A 26,937-nucleotide genomic window follows, 5' to 3' on the forward strand; every position below is an offset into this window, starting at 1 on the left:
GCTTAGTACAGTGCCCTTGGCACATTAAGCACTCAGTAAGTCCTCTTGAATGATTGATCCCCATCTCAGCTGCTTTAATCAGCCAGGCCACTTGGGGAGAAGGGTCGAGGTCCGTGGAATGCAATATCCAATCAGTAGCGTCCGAGAAGCAGCGTGGCTTAGTGGATAGAGCATGGGCTGGGAGTCAGAAGGACCTCGGTTCTAATCCCAGGACGGTCACATGACTGCTGTGTCCTAACTTCTCTGGGCCTCAGTTACCGCATCTGTAAAATGGGGTTTAAGAGTGAGAGCCCTGTGTGGGACAGGGACTGTGTCCAACCTGATTAACTTGTATCTACCCCAGCGCTTAGAACAGTGCTTGGCATGTAGTAAGCGTTTAATAAATATTACGATTATTTACATTTCTCATTTGTCTCCACTTAGAACCATTTAACTATTTTGGATGATTAAAGAACTTTTGGAAACTACATCCTTGAGGGGAAAAAAAGGTCATGGCGTAGTAATTTTGTTGGACTGTGGCCCCCTTGGGAATTTTTTTTAACTACTATCCTTTCTCCTCTGTTGCAGTGGATTCTACCAAGTGCTTAGTACAGTGTTTTGCATACAGTAAGCACTTAATAAATGCCATTGATTGATCTTTAGTTTAGCACTGCTCCAGTTGAGTTCCCAAGCTTCTTTTCCCTCTCCCAGCCTGCCTAGGAAAATGGGACAGACTCTCTGGCAGCAGAGGTTGACCGGGTTAAGGCGGAAGATGGCGGGGGTTCAAACGGTGGAGCTGTTCGGGGATTGACCCGGTCGACTGTGAAAGCCTGGGCCAATCACTTCATCTTGTGCTGTGTCAGTTTCCTCATCTGTCATATGAGAAAGGAGAAGAGCTTACCTCAGTGAGTGGTCGTGAGGGATGACTGCTAATAAAAACGATGGTAAATGCTTTAGCAAGAAGAAGTGCTACCTGAATGCTAAATAATGTTTCCTCACTGGGATATGGTGAAAATGAGGGCGATAATGGCCGTGGGAGGGTTTTAGTCCTGTGAGAGAGGTGTGATGTAGATGTGGAGCAATCCACACTTGTAGCCGCCAAATTTGGAGAGAAGAGCTGCTGCCCTGACTTTGGGGAAATAATTTCCGATTGGACACGCCACTTCTGACTGAGCATAAGATTTATCGCGATAGCAGTTGGGCAGAGTTACGGATAATGCCGGAGTCGACCCCGGGCGTCTGAGCAGGGAACAGAATGCCACTTTTTGAAGGCGTGTGATTCTGTTCTCCATTTCTAGGCATACGGACGTGTTTGATTTGTTGTGTCTGTTGAAAGCGCCAAAACTCAAGGCAAGTATTGGAAAAGCGGAGTTACTTATTGGCCACCCCAATCGATCAATCAGTGGTCCTCTCCCAGACTTTCCCATCACTGTAGGCAGCACCTCCATCCTCTCTGTCTGCCAAGTCCGTAACTGGTGCTATCCTCGACTTGTCTCTCTTGCTGAACCCACATATTCAATCTGTCACCAGATCATATCAGTTCAGCCTTCATCACATTGTTAAAATCTGTCCCTCTCCATCCAACTGCTACCACATTATTCCCGGTACATCTCCTCTCTCTCTTTGATTACTGCATCAGCCTCCTTGCTGATCTTCCTTCCTCCCTGTCTCTCCCCACTCAGTCCATACTTCACTCAGCTGCCTGGGTCATTTTCCTTGAAAATATTCAATCCATATTTCCCTACTCAAGAACCTCCCCAGGTTGCCCATCCTCACCAAACAGAAATTCTTTACCATCGACTTTAAAGCACTCAATCACCTCGCCTCCTTTGCCTTACCTTACTACCTTCCTACTGCAGCCCAGCCCCTACACTTTGCTCCTCTATTGCCAACCTACTCACTGTACCTCGATCTCTCTTGTTCATCTGCCACTGACCTCTTGCTGACATCCTGCCTCTGGCATAGAACACGCTCCTTTTTCATATCTGGCAATCACTCTCCCCACCTTTAAAGCCTTATTTAAAGCACATCTACTCCAAGGGGTCTCCCCCGACTAAGCCCTCATTTCCTCGTCTCCAGCTCCCTTCTCTGTCTCCTTTACACCTGAATTTGCATGCTTTATTGACCCCTTCCTCAGCCCCACAGCACTTTTATACATAACCGTAATTTATTTATTCAAATGAATGTTTAACTCCCCCTGTAGACTGCTCATTATGGGCAGGGAAGATGTCTTCCATCTCTGTTATCCTGTACTATCCTTAACTTTTAATGTAATGCTTGCATCTAGTAAGTGCTTAGTAAATATGATTGATTGGAGTTTAGTGAGCACTTACTGTGTGCAGAGCACTGGACTCAGCTCTTGGGAAAGGTCAACGCAACAGAGTCGGTAGACACATTCCCTGTTTACAACGACCTTACAGTCTGTAGAGTCTAAGAATATTTGCATAACTATTGTGGGGCTGGGATGTCTTAGTGCTTAAGAGTAACACAACCTACCAAATGGAAATCGTGAGCTGGGGGAGCTCACGGATGTAAGAGGGACTTTTGAGGGGGGCGGTATATTGACAATTTCAGTATAAACTAGTCTTCTCTGTCCTTTCACTTGAGTTTCCCGACTAAATGCAGGGCTCAATCTCCCGTCCCCCTCCCCCAACAGCAGTTCTGGCGGCTCTTTGAAATCTGAGGCGGTCCAGCTCCGTTCTTCACAACTTCTAAAGTGGCAGCAATGGAGGAAGATCAGAAATGTGGCCATTTTAGATATTTAAAACCAGTTAAGTCAAAAATCAAAGGCCTGCAAGGGTTTCAGTCGGCCAAAGCGCTCAGAACTTTTACCTTGAAGTCGAGCCCGTTCTGAGAGCCCGCGTATTGTTTCAGATAGGGCTCGGCCTGGGACTAGTTTTAGAATTCGGTGAGAGCGATGAGAAGCGGAATAAAAGCAGAGTCAGGGTGGTGTCGGCCAACCTCGCCTTGAGGCCAGTTGTCTCTCTGGAATCGCCTCTCTCTGATTCTTTAAACCTCTGTGGAAGGGGTGTTGGGGATTTTGTTTTTTTCAGTCTTGGTTCAGGGTGAGGAGCGTAGCCGTTTCCACTCCCTCACGCACTATTTCATTCCTGAGATAGATTGTGTCCAGGGAAGAGGTCTTGAGAGACAACCCCCTGCCACCCGCCTCTCCCCCACAATAGCCACCTGAACAAGCTCACATTTGCAGTCCCTGTCAATGTTTTTGCTGATTTCTGGCTCTGAATATAATGATTGGTGGGACGATTGACACCTGAATGAATTTTCATTTTCAGCTACCCTAAAACGGGAGCATCATCACCACCTGTTCTGTGGGAGCAAGGTAGGCCAGGGTGATGCCCCTCATCTGGATTTCGTTTTCAGAGGCTTATCACACATGGGGAGCCTCTTTTGTCCAAAGTTCATGGCCCAGAACGTGGGCTCAGGACTAGACTGTCAGCTCCCTGTGGGCAGGGAGCATGTCTGCTAATTCTGTTGAGTTGTACCCACCTCCCAAGTGCTTAGTACAGTGCTCTGCACATCATAAACGCTCAGTAAATACCATTGATTAGTGCTGCAAGCGATTGGGGGACAAGGACGGGCAGACAGCGTCTTGCCAGGCCACATGAGAGCTATTAACGGTCGTGGTGACCCCAGCACAGGGTTGATGGGATGCCTCCCATCCATCCACAAAATGAGGAGTCGGTACGTGTTTCCCCTCCTGCTTGGACCAGGAACCCCTTGTGGGATGGGGGTTGGGTCCGACTTGTCGGTTTTGATGCACCCCAGTGTTTAGACTCAGAGCTCAATCCATGGGAAGTGCCGGGAAAATGCAATTAATATTTTTTATAACCCAACAGGCCTCCAGCCACCCTTGTCAGCCAGCCATTTGTCAGGATCATGTACCCCCTGTGGAATGCCTGCCTCCCCCCTCCCCCCCTTTTTAGTGGTATCTGTTAAGTGCTTACAACGTGCCGGGCATGTTGTAAGCACTGGGATAGATACAAGGTAATCAGATTGGACACAGTCCATTTCCCAAATAGGGTTCACAGTCTTATTCCCCATTTTACAGATGAGGTAACTGAGGCACAGAGAAATGAAGTGACTTGCCCACGGTCACACAGCAGACAAGTGGCAGAGCCAGGTTTGGAACCCAGGTGTTTCTGACTCCCAAGCCCGTGCTCTGTCCACCAGGCAAATGGCAGGACACTTAGATGATAAAATCTCATTACACTGGAGTACCAATGTCCGGGGAAATCCCCTCTCTTCAAAAAGGAAAATTCAGAGTCACCACCGACCTCTCTTTCTACCCTCCTCCCTTCGGTAGCCATGCCTCCTCCAGCTCTTCAGCCCTTTGGAGGGGCAGGCTGGCTAGGCGAGAGAGCTGAGGCTCCCAGGCCCTCGGACAAGTGAGGCTTCTGTTTTTCCCTCACTTCATCCCACTCCTGACCCTTCCCGTCTGCCCTCTGCCCCTGTTGTATCCCAGAAGTGAACTTGTTTTCTGGGTGATCCTTGCACATTTTGGCTGCTTAGAAGCAGCATGACCTAGTGGACAGAACACAATCCTGGGAGTGTGAAGGATCTGTGTTCTAATCCTGCCACCTGTCTGCTGTGACTGTGGGCAAGTTACTTCACTTCTCTGCCTGTTACCTCATCTGTAGCATAGGGATTAAGACTGAGATTAAGATTATTCATGTGGAATATGAACTGGGTCTAACCTGATTCACTTGTATCTACCCCAAAGTTTAGAACAGTGCTCCAGTGCTTAGAACAGTGCTTGGCACATAGTAAGTGCTTAACAAATACCATCATCATCATTATTATTAATAATAAGCACTAAACAAATACCAATAAAAAATGCTGGTTTACTGCAGTGCCATGACAAGAGGGGCAGATGCTAGATCCTCCTTTCTTCTCCCACCGCTTCATTGCATCTAGTTGCAGAAAAATCCCAGTGAAGTCAAGCACAAATGAAGAAGTGCCCATATCGAGGGAATGCTTTGCTGTGGCCTTCGACCTCTGGCCCAGTCTGCAGTGTGAACACCCCGTGCCGTTTCACCACCCCCTCTCCCCCAACTCTGGGTATCCAGCGTTCCCACTTGATCGTGCTCCTTTTCTTTGTCTTGGATCTTCCCAAGGATGTATACAAAATGCTCTCCCCGTGTCTTGAGTCAAAAGCAAAATGCCATCTGAGAATTCAAGGCTGGCTCTCTGTTGGCTATAATTTGCTTTTCCTGGCTGGAGTTGCTTTCTTTTTATTTTCTGTGTTCTGACAGATTATAGGATTGTGGGGAAACAACGGGCAGGGCTTTTTCAGGAACGGTGCCATTTTATCTGCAAGGAGAAGGCTTGGGCTTTGGCGCCAGAAGAGAATTGGCTGTGTATCTAAAGATGCCAAATAGTCTTGATTCACAGGTTTGCAGTCGCATTTCGTGTGTTTATATGACTGTTCCAGCACTACGGAAACTTTTCCAGGATGTCGGCTTTCACTTTTTTTTTTCTCCCACCGCATTCTCCCATCTCGGGGTGGGAAAGACCTGTCCTTCGAATGCCTTTTGTCATTTCCTTTACAGTTCGACTGCCTCCAGCTGTGGCGAGCCGGGACGCGTTTATGACTAGGTTGCTGTGAACCGCAAAAAATAAGGCCAGCGGAAGGTTCTCTCGCATTGCTGTCTGACCCCGTTGCCATCTGTCCCTCTATCTTCCCCTCAGGCTTATCCGGTGTCAATTTCAATTATTTAGGTATAGGATTATTGGTTTAAGTGCAGGTTGCTTTGTAGGCCGCTCCCAAAACAGGATAGGGAACTTTAGAATTCTACCTAATGTTTCCAGGAACAGGTGTGGCACACAAAGTCGTTTGTCTCTCTGTCCAATAAGCGGTTGTATTTTCACTGATGGCTAGACCCAGACTCAGACTTCTTATACTGGTAAATCTTCTCTGCTAGTAAATACTGTCATTCAGAACCCTTTGGCATCAATTTTCATGCCCTCATGGCAAAACATCATCACCCAAATTGCTCGCTAACTTATTAATGAAGACCCAATCCAGCTGGAGTTATGTTACCCCTCCTTTTTTCAACAGACTAGAATGATTTGCGAACATGGGTTATGCCTCGCCAATTGAATATTTTAGCAAGTCTTCCTACCCAGCTTTTGCATTCCCCCAAAACAGCAGTTAAAAAATGATGAAGCCATGCAGATGAGCTAAATTTCCACCAGTGAGCATGTTGGGATTGAAGGCAGCGCTTTGTCTAATAGAAATTGTAATCACCCATACAATCTACTGCGATAAGTTCTGTACTCTCCCATCTGGTGTCAGAAAGGGAAAATGCAACCGATTCAAAAAAAGAAACGACCTGAACCATTCTTGTAGTGTGTTTTCGGACGGTTTAGCAAAGCACCCTCCATCCATTTGCTTTTTTGTTGTTTTGGGGGGTTGTTTTTTAAAAAAAAAAACAACAAAAAAAAACACCCAACATGTTATTTGAGCCCCAAAGGGCCCTATCCTGGGAGTTGGAGGTGGAAAATGGCTTCGTGGCAGATCTTTATAAACACTGAATGCTGTAATAGGTTATGGTGTACTCTCCCAAGCACTTAGTACAGTGCTCTGCACACAGTAAGCATGCACCAGATACGATCAAAGAACAAATATGCTGGATGAAAACACCTGTCTTGATGTTGGTCACCTGGGCCCCGGGCTAGGTGGCCTAGTCCAGTTTTCCCATTGCAGTTCCCAGAATCTCCATCCCTTTTCCAGAAGCCTGCTAGCTTGGATTCCACTTTTTTGTTTGCTTGTTGATTTGATTTTATTAGTATTTAACTGCTGACAGTGGATCAACCGTTGTTCTAAACTCCAGGGTAGGTACAACTTAGGTCGAATTCAGTCCCTAATAATAATAATTGTGGTATTCAGTAAACGTTTACTAGGCGCCAAGCACTGTACTCAGCTCTGAGGTTGATTCAAGATAATGAGATTGCACATGGGGCTTGCAGTCTAAATAGGAGGGAGAATGAGTATTGAGTCCCCATTTTGTAGTTGAGGAAGCTAAGCCACAGAGAAGCGAAGTGGCTTGCCCCAGGTCTCAGAGACACGTGGTGGAGCCGGGAGCAGAACCCAGGACCGTGCTCTGTCCACTAGGCCATGCTGCTTCTCTTTGCCTCTGCCCCCTTGGCCCCCACATTCAATCTGCCTCCAGGTGCAGGTATTTTGTCCCTCATGGACGCACACATTTCACTCCACCCAATATCTCAGTCTGGGACAAGCCTGAACTCACTGAATCGTATAAACAGCCTCTCTAGTCTTCTCTGCCTTTGGCAGGACTGATGGAGCTTCTTAGTTATGAAGTCTGTCAATCGCACTTTGAGTTGGTGGATACGTTCCCTGCACACGATGAGCAGTCTATACGGGGAGACAGATGTTAACTCAATTATGGCTAGGTACATAAGGGCTGGGGGCAGGTGAATAAAGGGAGCAAATCAGGACCAGGCAGAAGGGAGTGGGAGAAGAGGAAATGAAGCCTCATGGAAGGGAGTAGTTGAAGAGGAAAGGAGGGGTAGTCAGGGAAGGCCTCTTGGAGGAGATGAGCCATCAGTAAGGTTTTGAAGGTGGGGAATTACTGTCAGATATGAAGAGAAGCCGGGGCAGGACGTGGGCGAGAGGTTGGCAGTGAGATAAATTGGAAGTACAGTGAGGTAGACTGGCATTAGAGGAGCGAAGTGTGCGGCTGGGTTGCTGTGGCCCGTTACGTATATTCGGAAGAGGTTTTTGGCCACTTGCTCTCGGTCTCCTGCTGTCATCTGGAGGATGTTGGCTTGTTGGGAGATGACCTCGCGGCCCTTCTGTCTACACCAGGTGGGTTTCCCAGCTAGGCTGAAAAAGTTTCAGGGAGGCAGAGTGGCCTTGTGGAAAGAGCAAGGGATCAGGAGCCAGGGGTTCTGGGTTCTAATTCCAGCACTGCCCCTGGCTGGCTCTGTGACCTGGGATGAGCTGTCTAACCTCTCTGGGCCCCAGTTCACTCACCTGTAAAATGGGATAAGCTGCCTGCTCTGCCTGCCTCTTCTACAGCCAGAAACCGTGTCTGATCTGATTATCTCTGCATCTTTTGTACCTCCCTCAGTGGTTAGCATGCAGTAAACTCTTAGTAAATATACCGTAATTATCATCCTATGACAGGAACACCAGAGTTGGAGCAAAATGATCCTTGTGGCTTGGACAGCTCACTTGAGGCTCGTTAACATCCCTGAACTGCTAATTAGCCTTCCAAACCAGCTGACCCACTCCGTACTTTCTTCTAGGAACTCTCAGTTGTTGGAACTTGGTGCCGAAGAATTGCTAAGAGACGTTGGAGGGAAGGAGGGAAAAACTGTTTCTTTGCCTTAACTTCCTTTTTCTTTTTTTTAAAGAATTTGTTCTCCAATCTGGGGCAGCGTATGACGAAGTAAGATGGATTGCAAGATTTCACATCACTGTCTTGGACTTCTGTTTGTTCCTCAGTACCTAGTACAGTGATGTGTTCATTAAATGCCATTTCATCCATGTATTCACTTACTCCTTTTTCCACACTCTTGCAGTTACCAGCCGTACCTGGGTTTTTTTTTCCTCTACTGTTATTTTTAATCTGTGTCTCTGAGAACTCCTTTGGATTGTGATCTTCTTGAGGTCAGGGAATCTCGTCTTTTTATCTCTGTTTTACTCTCTCAGGCTCTCCAGTCAGTGTTCTGCACCCAGTGGGCAATCAATAAATACAACTGATTGATGTTTCAACCGTTATAACCCTGACTCTTTTACAGTTGAGCCTCTGTCAAAATGAGCAAACCTGAAAGTCTCCCTAAAAAAACCCCTCTCACAGTATCGTTACATCTCAGGTCCAAGCACCCCAAAGTGTTGTAGACACTGGCTGCCTGCCAAGCGCTATACTAAGCGCTTGGGAAAGTACAGTACGAGAGAGTTGATAGACACGATCCCTGCCCTCAAGGCTGCCACAGTCTAGCGGGAGTTATTGGATGGGGAGAGGATCATTGCTTAGTACAGTGCTCTGCACCACAGTAAGTGCTCAATAAATACGATTGAATGATGCATAGAAAAGGGAGTAGGATTCGTGCAGGAGACATCTTGAGAAGCAGCTGGGAAGTAAGAGAAAGGCAGGAGGGGTTAGTAGAGTGGTGAGGAGATGGAGGTAGAAGAGTAGTGGACTGGGGATGAGAAAAGGAAGAGTCGAGTACTAAGTGTAGTGGAGAAGTTGGCAATAGGTTTGAGGGAGGGCAGGTAATGGAGAGGTTAGAAACCTACAGCTAGGATACCATTTGGTTTTGTGAAAGAGGAAGTTTTGGGAAAGGGGGTGTAATCTGGTTGGTATGCCAGAGGATGATTTGTAGAGTGAGATTGTAGGCAGGGAGGGCAGTAAAAAGACTCCTTCAGGAATCCAGTCAGGAGTTGATTTGGGCTTGTGGTTTGTAAGAGGGCAGGGGAGGATTCTGGAAACGTTACTGAGGCAGGACCTGCAGAGGATGGATGGAAGGAAGGGAAGGAAAGAGATCAAAGATGAAGTGCTTTAAGCGCCACTCGGAAGAAGGGGCCATTTAAATTTGAAGTGCTTGTGTGATTTTTTTTATTTTAATAGTGCCTGGGGGACTGAGGTGTGCACGCTAGGCATTTAAAACTTTCCGGAAGCAAAGAGCCTCATAGATAAAAGTGACTATCGAGGTAATAACTTGCCTCCTCCAGTTCCCCATTTTATCTGTTTCTCTCCCGGGAGCCTCTACCACCGTTTGACATACCATCTGAGAAAATAGCCCACCATGACTAAAGTTTCCTTCAAGCAGCATTATGACTTTAAACATGGATATTGATGATTGAAGTGTGGTTACAACTGCCTGTTATGTTGCTGTCTGGCTCTTATGAGAGTTTGTTTTTTTTTTAATTTTAGGTGTTAGTTTTGAGCATAACTTAAGTGCCTAGTACCTAACAGTACTGAAAGCTGCCAAGTGGAGAAGTGGACTTGGGTTTAATCGGATGCTGAGGTCTTGACAAAGAACAGGATTGGAGTGAGGTGTTCCCTTGATTCAGTGTTTCGCATTACACTTTTAGCCACTTCTCTCCCCATGCCTAATGGAATTGCCCCCCCCAAGAAAACCAGGCCAGCCACCTGTATCGGAGAAGGAATCAGCGATACGGGAGGGAGGGGTTCGGGTGAGCAGTAAGAAGAATCTAAAATAGATCTGGAGCCCTTCAGTCACCTCCTTACAGTGCTGAAGGTGGGTGGGCGGGATGGAGGGTTGCAGTAAATTACCCAGGAAATGGGCAGGGGCCCTAGGATACCTTGCCCACCTCCCCAGTGATGGCAGGGCCATGGAGTGTTGGCTTGCTAATTTTCTTGTATTAATAATAAAAAAAATTCTGGTATTTAAGCGCTTACTATGTGCCAGGCACTGTACTAAACGCTGGGGTGGATACCCACAAATTGGGTTGGACACAGTCCCTGTCCTACCTAGGGCTCACAGTCTCAATCCCCATTTTGCAGATAACTGAGGCCCAGAGAAATGAAGTGTCTTGCCCAAGGTCACACAACAGATGAAGTGGCAGAGCTGGGATTAGAACCCATGACTTTCTAACCCCCAGGCCTGTGCTCTATCCACTGCAACAGGCTTACACTCTCCCAAGCGCTTAGTACAGTCCTCTGCAGACAGTAAGCACTCAATACCTAGCATTGATGGATTGATTTGTTGAGCACCCAGTCCTCGGGTAGAAAGCTGCCATCCAGAGGCCTCTGGGCTGGTGGGGTGGGTCAGAGGATGGCCGCCCCTGCAGCAGGGAGCCGGATCTCCCAACGGCCCGCAGCGGGAAGGGAAAAGCAGCATTGCATAGTGGCTAGAGCACATGCCTGGGAGACATTCATTCTTTCAGTCATATTTACTGATCGTTTACAGTGTGCAGAGCACTGTACTAAGCGCTTGGAATGTACAATTCGTCAACAGATAGAGACGATCCCTGCCCAACAATGGGCTCACAGTCTAAAAGGGGGAGACAGACAACAAAACAGAACAAGTAGTGAGGCATCAATACCATTGAAATAGATAAATAGAACAAAACAAGTAGGCATTACTACCATTGAAATAGACAAATAGAATCATAGATATAATAATAATGTTGGTATTTGTTAAGCGCTTACTATGTGCCAAGCACTAAGCACTGGGGTAGATACAAGGTAATCAGGTTGTCCCACGTGGGGCTCACAGTTTTCATCCCCATTTTCCAGTTGAGGGAACTGAGGCACCGAGAAATTAAGTGACTTGCCCAAAGTCACCCAACTGACAGGCGGCAGAGCCGGGGTTTGCCCCATGACCTCTGACTCCCAAGCCCAGGCTTTTAATTAATGAATGTTGGTATTTGTTAAGCGCTTACTATGTGCAGAGCACTGTTCTAAGCGCTGGGGTAGATACAGGGGAATCAGGTTGTCCCACGTGGGGCTCCCAGTCTTAATCTCCATTTTACAGATGAGGTAACTGAGGCACCGAGAAGTTAAGTGATTGCCCACAGTCACCCAGCTGACAAGTAGCAGAGCTGGGATTTGAACTCATGACCTCTGACTCCAAAGCCCATGCTCTTTCCACTGAGCCACGCTGCTTCTCACGCTGCTGTTGCCACTAAGCCACGCCTTTGCCCCCCAAAGGCAAAAGAGATACACACATCATTAATAAAATAGAGTAATAAAAACAATACATAGAAATCTACACAAGTGCTTGGGGAGGGGAAGGGGGTAGAGCAGAGGGAGGAAACAGGGGCAATAGGGAGGGGAGGAGGAGCAGAGGGAAAGGGAGGGGGTGCAGTCTGGGAAGGCCTCCTGGAGGAGGTGAGCTCTCAAGTCCCTGAGTCAGAAGGTCACGGGTTCTAGTCCCCGCCACTTTGCTGTGTGGCCTTGGGCAAGTCACTTGACTTCTCAGTGCCTCAGTTCTTTCATCTGGAAAATGGGGATTGAGACTGTGAGCCCCATGTGAGACAGGGACCTGATTGGCTGGTAACAACAATAATATTATATCATAATTATAATATAATATATAACAATATATTTTATATTATATAAGTATAACATGATATATAATATATTATAATAATAATGTTGGTATGCGTTAAGCGCTGACTACGTGCAGAGCACTGTTCTAAGCGCTGGTGTAGACACAGGGGAATCAGGTTGTCCCACGTGAGGCTCCCAGTCTTCATCCCCATTTTCCAGATGAGGTCACTGAGGCCCGGAGAAGTGAAGTGATTTGCCCACAGTCACCCAGCTGACAAGGGGCAGAGCCGGGATTCACCCCAGCGTTTAGAACAGTGTTTGGCACATCGCAGGCGCTTAACAAATGCCCTGAGGAGGAGGATGATTAGTGGTATTCAGGGCGCAGGGTGCGGGGAGGAGGCCGGGGCAGTGCTAACAAAGAGGGGCCGCGTCGTCTGGCCTCCCCGGGCCCCAAGCCGATTGGCCGCGGCGCCCGTCGCTCAGCGGGCGTCCCGGCGCGCCATTGGCTGGCGGCGGCGGCGGCCCCGCCCCGCGGGCTCCCCGGGGAAAGGGGCGGGGCCGGCTTCCGGCGGCGGTGAGGAGCCGAGGGGCGGCCCGGGGGTGGGGGCGGGGGGCGCAGCGCCAGGCGCCCGGACCGACCCCCCCGTCCCACCCCAATCCCAACCGGCGCCGAGGCCGAACGAGCCCCCGCTCCCCCGCGGCGGGCGATGAAGCCCGCGGCCTCCGGCGCTGAGGGGCCAAGCGGATCCCGCCGCCGGGGTGTGAGGTGGGTGCGCGCATGCGCGGCTGGGGCGGGCGGTGGGGGTGCGCGCATGCGCGGTTGGGGCGGCGGCGGGGGGGAATGCGCATGCGCATTCCCCCCCTGCAAAACCGGGGAGCTCATTTAATAGTGTGTATTTGGGCGCTTCTCCCTCGCCACCGTCTCTCAGCTGAAGGCTAAGGAAAAGGCTTAATAATAATAATAATGTTGGTATTTGTTAAGCCCTTACTAGGTGCAGAGCACTGTTCTAAGCGCCGGGGGAGATACAGGGTCATCAGGTGGTCCCACATGAGGCTCCCAGTCTCAGGCATCGTTTTACAGATGAGGTGACTGAGGCCCAGAGAAGTGAAGTGGCTTGCCCACAGTCCCACAGCTGACAAGTGGCAGAGGCGGGATTCGAACCCATGACCTCTGACGCCCAAGCCCGGGCTCTTTCTCCTGAGCCACGGTGTTTCTCTAATAATAATTGTGGTATTTGTTAAGCGCTTACTATGTGCCAAGCACTGTACTAAACGCTTCCCCTTGGGTAAGGCGTCGTGGCTCAGTGGCAAGAGCATGAGCTTTGGAGTCAGAGGTCCTGGGTTCAAATTCCAGCTCGGCCATTTGTCGGCTGTGTGACTTTGGGCAAGTCACTTAACTTCTCGGTGCCTCAGTTACCTCATCTGTAAAATGGGGATTAAGACTGTGAGCCCCACGTGGGACAACCTGATTCCCTTGTGTCTACCCCAGCACTTAAAACAGTCCTCGGCACATAGTAAGTGCTGAACAAATTCCAACATTATTATTATTAATAATTTTAGTATTTGTTAAGCACTTATGTCAGAGCACCATACTAACCGCCGCGAGCCTGTTTTGGGGCAGGGATTGTCTCTACCTGGTGCCGAATTGTACATTCCAAGCGCTTAGTATAGTGCTGCACATTGTAAATGATCAGTATCTACAACTGAATGAATGAAACGATCAGTACCTACAATTGAATGAATGTATGAAAGGCAGTTGGGTTGGACACAGTCCCTGACCCATATAGGGGCTCACAGTCTTAACCCCCACTTTACAGATGAGGTAACTGAGGCACAGAGAATAATAATAATAATGGTGTTTGTTAAGCATTTACTATGTGCCATGCACTGTTCTAAGCACTGGGGGGGTACAAGGTAATCAGATTGTCCTACATGGGGCCCACTGTGCAGATGAGGTCACTGAGGCACAGAGAAGTGAAGTGACTTGCCCGAGGTCACACAGCAGGCAGGTGGCGGACCCAGACAGGATTAGAACCCATGACCTGATTCCCAGGCCTGTGCAGTAGCCACCATGCCAGGCTGCTTCTAACGCAGCAACCTGCCCCCCCCAAAAAAAGAGCAATATCTAAATTGAAAAGTCGAACAGGGCCCTTTCCGGTTTAAATCCAGCCCCCAGTCTGGTTCCGGTGGTTTGGATCCGAATTAGGGGCCCAGGGAGGTGGCCTAGAGAAGGGGATGATCCTGTGGCTGGCTTGGGCAGCCTCGATGGAGATTTCTTTTCCGTCAAAGATAGAGAGGACAAGCTCGGCTCCCTCTTACCAAAACTTAAATCCTCTCCGTTTCCCAGCGCCCGCATAAAATGTCAAATTCACCTGCGTCCAGATTGGTGGTAGGCATGTGAGCCAAGAAGCATTTGATCGCATTTTCATTCAGTCCATTCGTGTCTCCAAACTCATATTCGTGATGCAGGGGAAGCTGTGACTCCTTTGCTATTTCTTTAACGGACCCTAGATTTAAAAAGAGCAGCCAGTGCTCGTGGCAGAAAGAGGTGTCGATCTCATTACAATTTAGGGGCTCTCATATTTGAAGGAAGAATGTGTGACTCTAAACAGAAATCGGGACCCTGTTGCAGGTATTTGAAATTGAGGGAAAAACCTAACTAGATTTTTAGAATTAAAACCCTCCCAGTGTAACCAGATTGTGTGTGTATACATATACTTATATATGTATGTGTGAATATATATACACACATAAAAAATATAATTGTGTGTGTATGCTCATGCAGTGGCTCTGCTGAACGCAAACTTGCAGTGACAGGACATTTCCACCTGAATGTGTGGAACAAGTTTATTATCTTGTGATTAGCCAAGAGCCAGCATGACTCATGTCCAGAACAAAATGCCCAAGGAGTCGAACACCGAGTTTTTGAAGCCCTTTAGTAAATATTAATTAAAGCGATGGAGTTTATTGTGTAAGTCAACGAGAGTTTGCAGAGATGATTGTTAGCAGAAGCCAGTTAGGAAGACAGAATCGTCAAGCAGGGGATGCTTTTCAGCACCAGCCGATGGGAGAATTCTTCTTATTGATTGATTGGATTTGGGGCCAACCTGGAGCCGTTTGGTGTGAAGGCAGATAGGGCTGGTTCTTGGCTGGCAGTCTGTCTGCTTTCCCGCAACATCGCAGGAGGGGATGCTACAAAAGTTTTGCTGCAGTTCAGGGTGTGGAAGCTCCAGACTCATCCGGGGGCTAGGTTCAGCAGTTTAAGAGGCAACATCTGGAAACTGAGTCAGGTGTCATAGGCAGAGTTTTTACCCTGTTGTAGAAGGGGAAAACTCTGCCTTTTTCAAGGATTTTTCAAGAAAGAAATTCAGCACTCCCTCTCTCTGCCCTGTCTCTCTCCTCCCCACCTCCAAAGTGTGAGGGGAATGGGTTTTAAGGTGTGTTGTGCACCTCGACTTCTAATTTAGAAGGAACTGTTTCAGGAAGTCCCTTTAACCTTTGCTGTAAAGTCACCCAGCAATAACTGTGATTGAGATTAAAAAATATGCAAAGTGAAAAAAAAATCAAAACAGCACAGAAAACATAACCCATCAAGGGCCAGAACACCTCCATAACTTTGTCTTGTCCCTGCCCTAATCAATCAATCCCTGGTATTTATTGAGTTCTCACTCTGTGCAGGGCACTGCTCTAAGCGTTTGGGAGAGTACAATATAATAGAATCGGTAGACCCAGTAATGTTCTTCGGGCTCCCACGTTCTCATTTGCTTTCTTGAAGAGGAGGTGGTTGCTGAAATTTGATAAAATTATATATATACTATGTATCCTGTTGGCTCTTGAATGTTTGATTTTTCACTGGTAACAGAATGGGTTAATTTGTGCATAGCGGTGATTTCCCCAAAGAGCCCTCCCCAGAAGCGGGAAGGATTATATTTAGACATAATCACAGGTGTGTCTCTTCTACTTTCCAAGTATCATTTAAGTTGGGTGCATAATAGGAAACCCTCAAATGGCCGGGTCTTGCGGGGAAACAATTATATGAAGTCATGCGGCTTCATCCTATCTCCTCCGTTCAGTGATGCAGACAGGAGGCAGAAGAAGAAGGTTGACTTGTCCCCGCCGACCTAACCGCCTCCCAGGAAGGTGGTCCCGCAAGCAAGCCCGGCCCCAGATCATTAAAAATACAAATTGATCCCTTTGAGGAGGTGAGCAGACAGGAAGGGATCCGCCCCCTCGCCATCCTGTCATTTTCGTCGTCGAGGTTGCAGTTGGTTCAGGTCTTGAAGTTGGGAAAGGAGCCGTGCTCAGAGGTGAGAGAATCCGGAGAGACAAAAGAGGCTTGGGGAAGCCGACCTCCAGGTGAGAGCCCATTGACAGACAATGAGTGCATTCAGATGGTGATTTGCCTCCCGGGAGTTTGGGGCCGTTGGAAGCCCAATTTCCTATTTGCCTTGGGAGACACAAATAGCCCCTTCCTGCCGGGCTTGACGGTGGGGAGGGTGAACCCCCCCAGAGAAGCTGAGAACGGAAGGAAAGAGGAGGGAAGGGAAGCCCTGGGCGCTGTTCTCTGTTGACGGCTGACTCCCATAAAGAGGTGGAATAGACTGCTGGCAGGGGTTTCTGAACTCTGCTTAATGAATGGTTGCTAGGCAAATTGCATCTCAATCAGTTTAATCCTCAAGATGTCATTTACAGGTCTGCTAGGTGGGAGGGCAGGCTTCAGGGCTTGCTGCCGGAAGTTGCTTGGCCCCCACAGTTTGAGAGAGGTAGGTTGGAAGAGAGTGTGTGGGGGGTTGTTGTTAAAGAAATAGTATTTATTAAGCCCTTATTGTGGGCAGAGTACTGTGCTAAGCTCTGGGGGAAAGCACACAGGCGGGCATTAAACAGGCCCTGGCACTTATGGGAATGACTGTATGTGCATGTATGGGGGGTGTTGTACTAATATTTGTTAAGCCCTTACTATGTGTAGAGCACTGTATTAAGCTCTGGGAAAAAACACACAGGTGGGAATTAGTCTCTGGCCCTCATGGGCATCAGTATGTATGTGTTGTTGTTGCCGAGCGGCCAGTGAACTGGGCTGAAATGGTGTCGGGGGTAAGGTGTGTCAGTTTGACTCCCTAACTGGGACATGTTCTTCTGCTTTGGGTGGGTAGCTACCTTCCCCTGGCCCTGGACATGGCCCCAGCTTGTTCTGGACTAGAGCCACCTTAAAGGCTGCACGGTCTAGCTGGAGTAAACGCCCTCGGGACAGGGTAGCCGACTGAAGAAATAAATAACAATTCCCCACCAGGGCTGGGCCTGTATGGCAACCAAAGAGAGAGACTCAAATGAGAGAGTGAAGTACTCATCCCCTGTGTGATACCCGGTCTGGTCGTCTTAGAATCTCTTGGTGAAGTAGTTTATTTAGTACTTTAGTAGTTTTCAAAAAAAACAAAGGCTCGAGTTGGAATTCTCTGTTGCCTCCCTTCCCACACACCCCTCCCACTATCCTCCTTCCTTCTAACTTTTCTACTTGCCCCTAAAATTAACATTGTGTCTGAGGACCGCTTTTTGTTTGGTAAGATCTTAGAATTCTTTGTAATTAGAAGCGTCATTAACTGTAAATGTATATTGCAGTGATGAAAAGGGGCCTGGGGCCCGGCTAGAGGAATATGGGGGTACCTCAGAGGTGCCCCCTCAGGATGAAAACCGAAAATGAGGGTGTAATTATGTTTCACCCCACAGTGAGGTAAGGACTAGAACTTCCAAAGGCTGAAAATTGAATCCAAGATTTCTCCCCCAAAATACAACTACCTCAGATGTTTCCAGAGAGCTCAAAACTCTTCACAGATGGGATCAGTTTTGGACTCCACAGTATCCCTGTGGGACTGCTGTAAAGGCTGTTGATTTTATATTCCCATTGTGTAGTTGGGAAAACTGAGACCCAGAGTGGTGCCAGTAAGTGGCCCAAGGTCACTCGGGAAGTGACTGGCAGATTTAGAACAAGAATCTAACTTTTCTGACTTCCTGCCTCTCCTGAGTCTCTCAGTGTTCCCTAGCTCCAGAGCCAAAGGCAGTGGAAAACCAATCAAACTTCCACCCAAACCTTCTGCAGGCCTTCCTTGGGTTTCTCCGATTGTAGAGGGATTTCCTCACCGTCTTGCCCACAGACCGAAGGTGCCACCCCAGCCCCGTTGAAGGAATAGCAAAGCTTGGCGGAGGACAGAACGGAGATTTTTATTCTCTTTTGTGCTGATGGATCCGGTAGCCGCGAGCCGCCCCTGGGAGCGACAAGATCAGATCGGGGCAGGGGCTGATTTGTGCCTGCTGTTCTTGGAGCCGGACCGGAAAGGGCATGGTGAATTTGCATGCAGAGCTTTGCGGGATAGACGGAACAGTGGGAGGGACTCGTATCCTGAGCCGAGGACAGTGGATCCTGAAAACACGGCTCAGTAAAATGGTTCCGAGGCCCCCGATCCGACCTTCTCCCTTTCCAAACCATTTCCCAGAGCTGCCGGTCCAAGTGGTCCAAGGGAGTGAGCTTCAGCACCTCTCCTGGATCCTGCCTCCTCTTTTGGCTGAGGTCTTAAACAAGGGGATGGCCCAAAGATGAGCAAGTGAAGGTCCAGGGCCCCGATAATCAATCCACCAACTGGAAAACCCACTCCACTATGGATGGGGCTCTGTCTGGAGGCCCTCTGGGGTCCATTTAAGTCTACCCCTGGGTAGGGGTGGGCAGGGACTCACTCCATGGGTAGTTTTCTCCTCAGGACAAAGGAACAGGCTTCAACTCTTTTCTCTTTTCCAGTGTCAGTCTCTCCCAGAATGGAGACAGCCTCCCCACCCAACCCTTACTGTTCTTCAACAGACCGTATTGTCTCTGAACTGAGCCAACTTCTAGAGCCATGTTCTGGGAGCTGTAGAGGCAGGTCCAGTGGTCTCGAAGGCAGGCAGTATTGTGGATGAGGGTCGACTAGGCCAGGTGGGATGGGAGAATCAGAGGGAGAAGTAAGAAGGGCAACCTGCAGCCAAAACCCACCTTTGCATTTCCTTGAGGAAGGAGCATTTCCTATTCCAGAAATTCCAGGAATCCTTACATGCATTTCCTTGAGGAAGGAGAATTTCCAATTCCAGAAGTTCCGGGAACCTTACATCTATTAGGACTTTCTCATTTCTCCTGGGTCATTTTTTCCCCTTTTTTATGTGCCAGGCACTTTATTAAGTGCTGGGATGGATACAAACTAATCAGGTTGGGCACAGTCCCTGTCCCACGAGGCGTTCATGTTCTTAATTCCCATTTTACAGATGAGGGAACTGAGGCCCAGAGGAATGAAGCGACTTGCCCAGGCTCACACAGCAAACAAGTGGCGGAGTCAGGATTAGAACCCAGGTCCTTCTGAACTCCAGGCAAATGCTTCATTGACTGGGCCCCACTGCTTCATGTCTTTGGGTCTCTGAAGAGGAAAGCCTCTGAGTTGTCATGTCTAGGGAAACCAAGGTCCAAACGGAGAAACTCCTCGCCTCAGATTTCACGAGCATGTCAGGGTTACACTTAGAATTCAAGGTTTTCTAGCCCTTCCCAGACTACAGTATATGCAGCCGAGGGGATCTTTTGCAACAATATATAGGTTCTTTGTTTAGAGTGTTGGGTGCTTGAGGGCAGGGAACCTGTCACTACTTTGGGTTGTACTCCCCAAAAGGTTAGTTCAGAGCCTCACAGCAAGCTGGAGCTCAGTAAATACATGCAGTGGGGGAGAGAGTCAGTCACCACCAGGGCTTGGGCTGCAGATCATAAGCAAGGTCAGCGGTTGTCTCAGGGAGAGTCCCGGCCTCCTTTGAAGATGTTGGCATCCCGACTTCTCTCTAAGAAGGCGGTACGATGGGATCTGGGTGGAGGCCAGGGTCTTGGAGCCGAGATGTGTGGGGTGCCCTTCTCTTCCTCCGAGCTGAAGCAAAGGGACGCTATTCTGCATTTGTGTGACATCCCCGTGTGAAATCACAAGTGCACATGGCAAGGCAGGTCCCCCACTTAGGCCCCATCACAGGGCCAGTCATCCAAGACTGGCCCTGAGGACCACCAAACAGGGAGACAACTGAGCCTAGGGAGGAAGCTCCTCCTCCTGAGAGGAGCCCCTTCTCTGCACATAGCAGCCCTCGGGGCTGTTTGCCAGTGACCCTTTCCTAAGAGAGAGCAGAGTGTGACTGAAACAGGGCCGTTCCGTGTATCAGGCATGTCCTCGTCCTCCAAAACCCCGGGTCCAGACGGGCCCAGAGTTGATTGGCGCTTGTCACCCTGACCTCTCTGCAGCTGGCACCTCCTCCCTGCTCTGGAGAAGTAATTAACAGGAGAATATCACACCTGCATCTCTCCAGACAAGAGGAGTCTGACTGGGCCAAGATCAACAGAATAAATTGACTATTGCAACATCGATAAAAGGGGAGGTTTCTCTCTGCCCCCAGCGGCTAATTCTTCACTCTCCACAAAGTGGGCTTGAGGGTCAGCTTCCGTAAATCCCTCTTAAGCTCCAGCTCTGCTTTCTGTCCCTTGGTCCTGGTGGGACCTGGGTAGACCGGAATCGGCAGTTCAAAAAGAAAATCATTGGTCTTCTCTCCGGTACTCCGGAAAATGAAACAAGACAGCCATAATAGCGCCTTCGATTTTGAGGATCCTTTTAGAAAAACTCCAAAGCTTTTTTTTTTTTTTGTCTAGAGCAGAGCTCACAGAGCCTTTGTGAGGTAGAGAGGAGCCTGGAGTGACTTTCAGGGGAGAAAAACTGAAAGATGGAGAGAATAGGTAACTTGCCCAGCATCAAACGGGAAAGCCAGGACTTCTGATCCAGTGCCAGACCCACTAGGAAAATGCATCTGGTTCTCAAAGTCAGGAGCTATGTTTTTACAAAACACCACGTTTGGGGAAAGCTGGCATGGCAGGTAGGCCTCACCTGTGCCTGATGTCCCAACACCATGACAGATTGGTTGCCGAAACGTCCCCCTCCCCACCAAATCCCTCTCAGCTTCCCTAGCCAAAATGCTTCATCCCAACCCACGCGCTGGTAGGACGGAAAAGTTGAGAGAAAGAGGGCAGCCTCGTGGCAGGAGGAACAGGAAGCCCGTTTCCACAGATGGTGGATGGAGACTCTCACTGTTCTGAAATTTGGATGAGACCTGTCTCTTGGCCAGGACCGTGCCGTGCCCTGCCCACCACTGGTGTCCTCTCCTGGCTATGTTCCCTCCAGGGAATCTGAGGTCCAGTCTTGCCGTGGGTGTGCCGTTGACATAGAGCCCTTGACAGCCACTCTCAACTCCTGGAGATCTGGCAAAGACCAGAGCCTGTCTGCACTTAATTGCTCCTGAGCACCAGAGAGAGAAGGCCTTGCATATTTTACCCCTTGGAGGCGAAACATTCCTTAAAATCAATGTTCTGCCTTCTCAAACACCTGAGCAGGAGACCTGACTGAAATATGCTAGCTGGATCATTTCCAGAACAATCTTAGACCTTGCAGAGGTGAGAATCTGCTGTGGCCAACCCCCCCACCAAGTAATTTAAGCCTATTTTGACTTCCCACATCTAATGCCCCCCTGCCCTCTGAAAGCGGAACTTTGACACTGTAAAAGTACATCCATTAATGTGTTAAGGGAGCCTTAAGTAACAGGCAGGCACATAGAATTGCCCAGCATTTTGCTCCCTTCTCCTTTTTCACATTAGCTTCATTTGACAGCAGCCTTGGCTATGCCTTTCTGTACGGTCACGCATCTATTCCTTTCCAAGACTATTGCTCTTAAGAGGTGTACGTGTCTACATTGAAGAGACACGATTTGGCGCTTCGAAACAAGTTGATAAATTGCTTTTCATCAGAGATGCGAGTGTCAGAGAGCTGGCCTCCCAAGAAAGAAACGTTAATTATAGCTCCTGTGGAACTTTTTATCCCATCACCTAGTTACGAGCCGTACCCACCGGGTTGAGCTGAAATGGGGACAGGGAAGGTATCGGACATCCTCAAGAGGAGCTCTTCTACGGTGACGCCTGGAAAGTAGGGCTTAGTGGTTTTCCTGGAGCCAGAGCCGAAGCGGAGACCTGTCAGGCCGTTCACTGGAGACAGCCCTAATGGGGTCCCGTTTGCCACTCTGAATCCTGGAGATAAGACCAATGAAGAAGGGCTGAAGTCTCTGAATGGTGCCGGCCATGTCCCCTTGGGCAAGTCACTGAACTTCTATGCCTCAGTTTCTTCAGCTGCGAAATGGGGGATTCGATACTTGTTCTCCCTCCTACTTAGGCCGTTAGTCCCGTCTACTGCTCCACACTTTCCCGTCCCCCTCTCTCTCGCTCACTTATGTGATTAACTTATATCTACCCAGCGCTTAGAACAGTGTTCAACAAATGCCACAGAAAAGAGGGGGGATAGTGATCGGCTTTCCTCTTCACATCTGCTGAAGTCAGACGAAGGAGAATGGGCTTAAGCTGCCACCTGAGGGATTGGTGGTAAGCTAATCGATCTAATAGTAGTACTGAATGGCTCCTCTGCACAGCACAGTGGACTGGATGCCTAGAAGTAGTAGTAAGAATATGGGCCCGAGAGCCAAAAGACCCAGGTTCTAATCCAGGCTCTGCCACTTGCCTGCTTCGTGAATGTGCGCAAGTCACTTCACTTCTCGATGCCTCCATTTCCTCATCTGGAAAATGAGGACTCAGTATGCCGTCGTCCCTCCCGCTTAGAGCGTGAGCTCCACTCAGGACAGGGACTGCGTCCCATCTGACTGAGCTGCATCTATAACAGTGCTTAACCCATAGTATAGTAAGAGCATAATAAATACCACAGTTACTAGTAGACAGGATCTCTGATCTGTAGGAGCTTGCAGTCCAGCCCGGGAGACTTGTCTGAAATAACCTGAAGGTAAAAGGTAATAAATAATAGAGGATAAAGATATGTAAAGATGAGCTGCCAGGAAGTTGTGAATTCTTAAGGACGCAAGTGCTGTGGAAGTGCTCAAGTGGCAGTTCGCTCATTCATTCAGTTGTATTTATTGAGCACTTACTGTGTGCAGAACACTGTACTAAATGTTTGGAAAGTACAGTTCGGCAATAGAGACACAATCCCAGTTGCAGGGAAATGAGGTAGGAAGATTAGTAGTCAGTTGGGGAAGGTATTTAGAGGAGTTTGTTTTTTGTTTAATGGAATTTTTAAGCACTTACAATGTGTCAAACACTGTTCTAAGCCCTGGGGTAGATACAAGTGAGTTATGTTGAACATAGTCTCTGTCCAGCACGGGGCTCACGGCCTAATTAGGAGGGAGAACAGGAGAACTGAGGCAATGGAGAAATAAAGGGTCTTGCCCAAGAACACCCAGCAAGCTGGGATCAGAACCCATGTCCTCTGACTCCCAGGCCCACATTCTTTCAAGGAGGCAGGTGACCTGTCTGTCAGCTGTGAAAGGGAGGGTGGTCCAGCCATCTGGAAGGGTTCGAGTCAGAGATTGTCAGAGGGTGAGAGTTGAGATGGAGATCGAGTTGGGGTGTGGTGGGAGGAGTGGAGAAGTCAGGGGGAGAGAGCCAATAGATTGCCTTCAGGATGTAAGAATGACCTAATGACAATTGTGGTATTTAAGTACTTACTCTGTGCCAAACACCATACTAAGCACCGGCATAGATGATGCAAGACAGTCAGGCTGGTCACAGTCCATGTCCCACGTGGGGTTCACAGCCTAAGTTGGAAGGAGAATAGAAATCAAATCCCTATTTTTCAGATGAGGAAACTGAGGGGGAACAGAGAAGCTGCGACTTGCCCAAATCACATTGGCGGAACTAGAATTAAAACCCAGGTCCTCTGGCGCCCACTCCTGTGCCCTTTCCATGAGGTCATTCTGCTCCTTAGGGAAGGAACCATCTACCATCCCTCCCTTTGCTTCCTCCTCCCTGCCTTTCCCTACAGGAACTTCGAGTGGACCTCTCGTTCATAAGCTTACTCAAACTCTTTTTGGATCCCTGTTGATGTTTTCAGCCAGCAAAAGTTCCATAGTAACACAGTCCAGATGGTTCCCCCGAACCGTGTGAAGAAGCCTTTCCTTCTGGGTGTGAACTGGCCACCTTCAAGCTTCCCTGGTACACGCTTATCCCGGGGTCGGCAAGTTGATGGAATGATGATTCTGGTTTTGCCCAGTCTCCATCCTTAATGAACTTGAAGCCTTCCCATCATGATCCTCTCTCCCTTAGTCTTTCCAGGCTGAAGCCTCTCCGTCCCCACAATCATCTTAGTTACCCTTTTCTGAACCGTCTCCAGCTTGCCGTCACCCTTTCCAAAATGCAGTGCCCAGCCGTATTCCACTTGGTTGGTCTACACCGATTTTATACCGTGACAAGATCCTGGCTCTCCGATTCCTGTCCCCTGCTTGGCATTGTCCGGCATTTGGTTTTTTGGCCTCTTGCCCGTGTGTGGAACCGGTAATTTAAGAGAGCAGGCATTGATTCCGAGAGAGTTCTGCTGAGGTTTCATCCATCGTCATGTAATTGTAACTTGGATTATCTTTCCGTGGGTGCCTTGTCTTGCCTTTACTCCCATTAAAGGTCATCTCACAGTGGCATATGCGAAACCCTGGGGTTATCAGACCGGACGCAGTCCCTGTCCCGCTCAGGGCTCCCCGTGGTTACAGAGGAGGGAACCAAGAGGCCCAGAGAGGTTGTGTTTTGCCCAAGGTCACACAGCAGGCCCATTTGGAACTGCTCGCTGGGTCTCCCGATTCCCCCGTCCACTGGTCTTTCCACTAGGCCAGGCTGTCCATCAGCAGCCTGTTCCCTCCACTTCACGAGCTCTTCCAGGCGTTTATCCCCAACCTGATGGCATTTCACCCCCTGAAAAACCCTCGTGTCAACTCTAAACTAGTCCCACTACAGATCCTTTGGGGACCCTTTTCCAACCTGAAAAGAGGCCAGATTTCCCTACCTTTTGTTGCCTATATTTTACCCGGGTTTCTGTTCCTGCCCTAACATTCCCGCCGATCCTGGGATTAGTAATGTTTTTAAAGTCTTTGGTGAGTCAGAGGTCTTTTGACAATCCAGAATTGATTGTGCCTACTGGTTCTCCTCTTTCCATGCATGCCTCTTGACTCCTTCAAAAGAATTCCAGATTAGGGAGGCATGATTTCCCTCTTCCCACACTGCCAGTTTGCTCTTCTTCTAAATTCTAAGTGCTCATTGATCTGTGTCTTGATTTTAGATCCTACTGATTCGCCAGGAAGGGAAGCGAAACCACACAAGGCCCGGTTCCCAGGTTCACCTCAGGACCCTTTCTGCCACCTTTATCTGCCATCGCCAACTCTCTGGTACCCTCCGCCAGAATTCTAGGGTGGATGCTAGCCAGTCCCGGGGCTCCATTGGCCTCTCGTTTGCCAGCTTGGGCCCTGGCATTCTGCCGTTTGATTCCATTCCTCTGAACTGTCTGCCCCTAAAGCCGTTTGGGTCAGGGGATCGCTGACATCTTCAGGAAAGGCTAAATAACAGAATTGACCAAACCTCAGAACTATCTCCTTTTCATTCTCAAGGGCACCCCTTGCCTGGAATTGGTCAGGCTAGTTAGAGGGACACTTACCTGGCCACCTGGGTAGCAGGCGAGGAGTCGTTCAGTCTTAACAGTTAAAACAGGCGGAGATCAGAGATGCCTGTTACTGAGCCCCAGATGAAGCAAGAGAAGAAGTGCAGTTTAGTGGGAGGAACACATAGCTGGGAGTCAGAAGGATCTGGGTTCTAATCCCAGCCCCACAACCCGTCTGCTGTGGGACCTTGGGCAAGCTCATCTGTAAAATGGAGATTAAGACTATGAGCCCCATGGGGGACATGGACTGTGTCTAATCTTATTAATTTTACTCTACACTAGCACTTAATACAGAACCTGGCACATAGTATGTACTTAGCAAATACCATTTAAAAAAAAAATTAATGGGGAGGCCCCTGCAGGGTAATAGTTTTGCAGCACAGGTGCCTTCCAGCCCCCTCTTCTGCCTTTAATTCTGCTCTCAGCTTCAACAGGCCTGGTCAGTGTCCTGATGCCCATTCCGTTTGGACCAGGACACCTGAGTGATTTTCAGTGGGGGCCACCGTGGGAGCAGTTTGGGGTCTGTCTCCACTTTTTTTTATGGTATTTAAGCACTTACTATGTACCAGGCACTGAACTAAATGATGGGGTAGATACACATTAATCAGGTTGGACAAGTGGGGCTCATGGTCTTAATCCACATTTTGCACCTGAGGTTACTCATCTCAAAGAGAAGTGAAGTGGTTTGCCCAAGGTCATCAAGCAGACAAGTGGCGGAGCCGGCATTAGAACCCAGGTCCTTCTGAATCCCAGGTCCGTGCTCTATCTACTAGGCCTCGCTGCTGCTTCTTATGAGCAGTTTCATTGGCAGAGTGGAGAAGCGGGAGGTATGGGCTTGCCGCCAGTTTCGGCCTCGTTCGGCTCTCGTTCAATTATGCCTGATTAGCTTTCATTGCCAGTAGCTGCGATAATTACCCTCCGGTCAGGCCTCCGGCCAAGGGATGAACTAGATGGATTTTTAAGAATTAGAGCCACACCATCCAACCAAGTTCCACCCACCCCTAGTCTTTTCGTGGCCTCATTAGAACGAGAGACTGGAAGCTGTGTAAAAATTCATCTCCAAATTGCTTGGAACTAAAACGCCCCATCTTTTCTCTTAAAAGAATCTGCTGGAAATAGCCCGAATGGCTCCTTACCTGTCCAGGTCCTACCTGTGAACTTATGGCTGCTTATGGTGGAAGAATGGGCCCAGGGGGTGGAGCAGAGAAGGAAGAATAGTTGCCAACTCATAGCATGGGTCCTGATTGTGAGAGTCAGGGCGTGACTTGATCTTCTAGTTGTGTTCTAATTCTCTGAGTTAACCCTCTCCAAAAAACGCGGACCTGCAAACACCAGCACCTTGTGATTTCTTGCATTCCTGACAGACAGATGCAAACCCTGCTGGGTCTGTA

The 26,937-nt window shown here is 48.8% G+C and overlaps 1 protein-coding gene across 2 annotated transcripts in view; it reads left to right on the forward strand.

Annotated features, from left to right (window-relative positions):
- The window catches only part of FAM222B (family with sequence similarity 222 member B), a 47,614-nt gene that overhangs the window by 7,207 nt on the left and 13,470 nt on the right, over positions 1-26,937 (forward strand). Inside the window, exon 1 of one of the 2 annotated variants that reach the window (XM_029082169.2) lies at positions 12,638-12,753. The exons of the other annotated variant lie outside the window; for it this stretch is intronic. The gene's annotated coding sequence lies outside the window, so the exon portion shown is untranslated. Of the gene's footprint in view, positions 1-12,637; positions 12,754-26,937 lie in introns of those variants that run through there. 2 annotated transcript variants of the gene reach the window in all.

This window comes from Ornithorhynchus anatinus, chromosome 17 (assembly GCF_004115215.2).
Source record: "Ornithorhynchus anatinus isolate Pmale09 chromosome 17, mOrnAna1.pri.v4, whole genome shotgun sequence".
Classification (NCBI taxonomy): Eukaryota; Metazoa; Chordata; class Mammalia; order Monotremata; family Ornithorhynchidae; genus Ornithorhynchus; species Ornithorhynchus anatinus.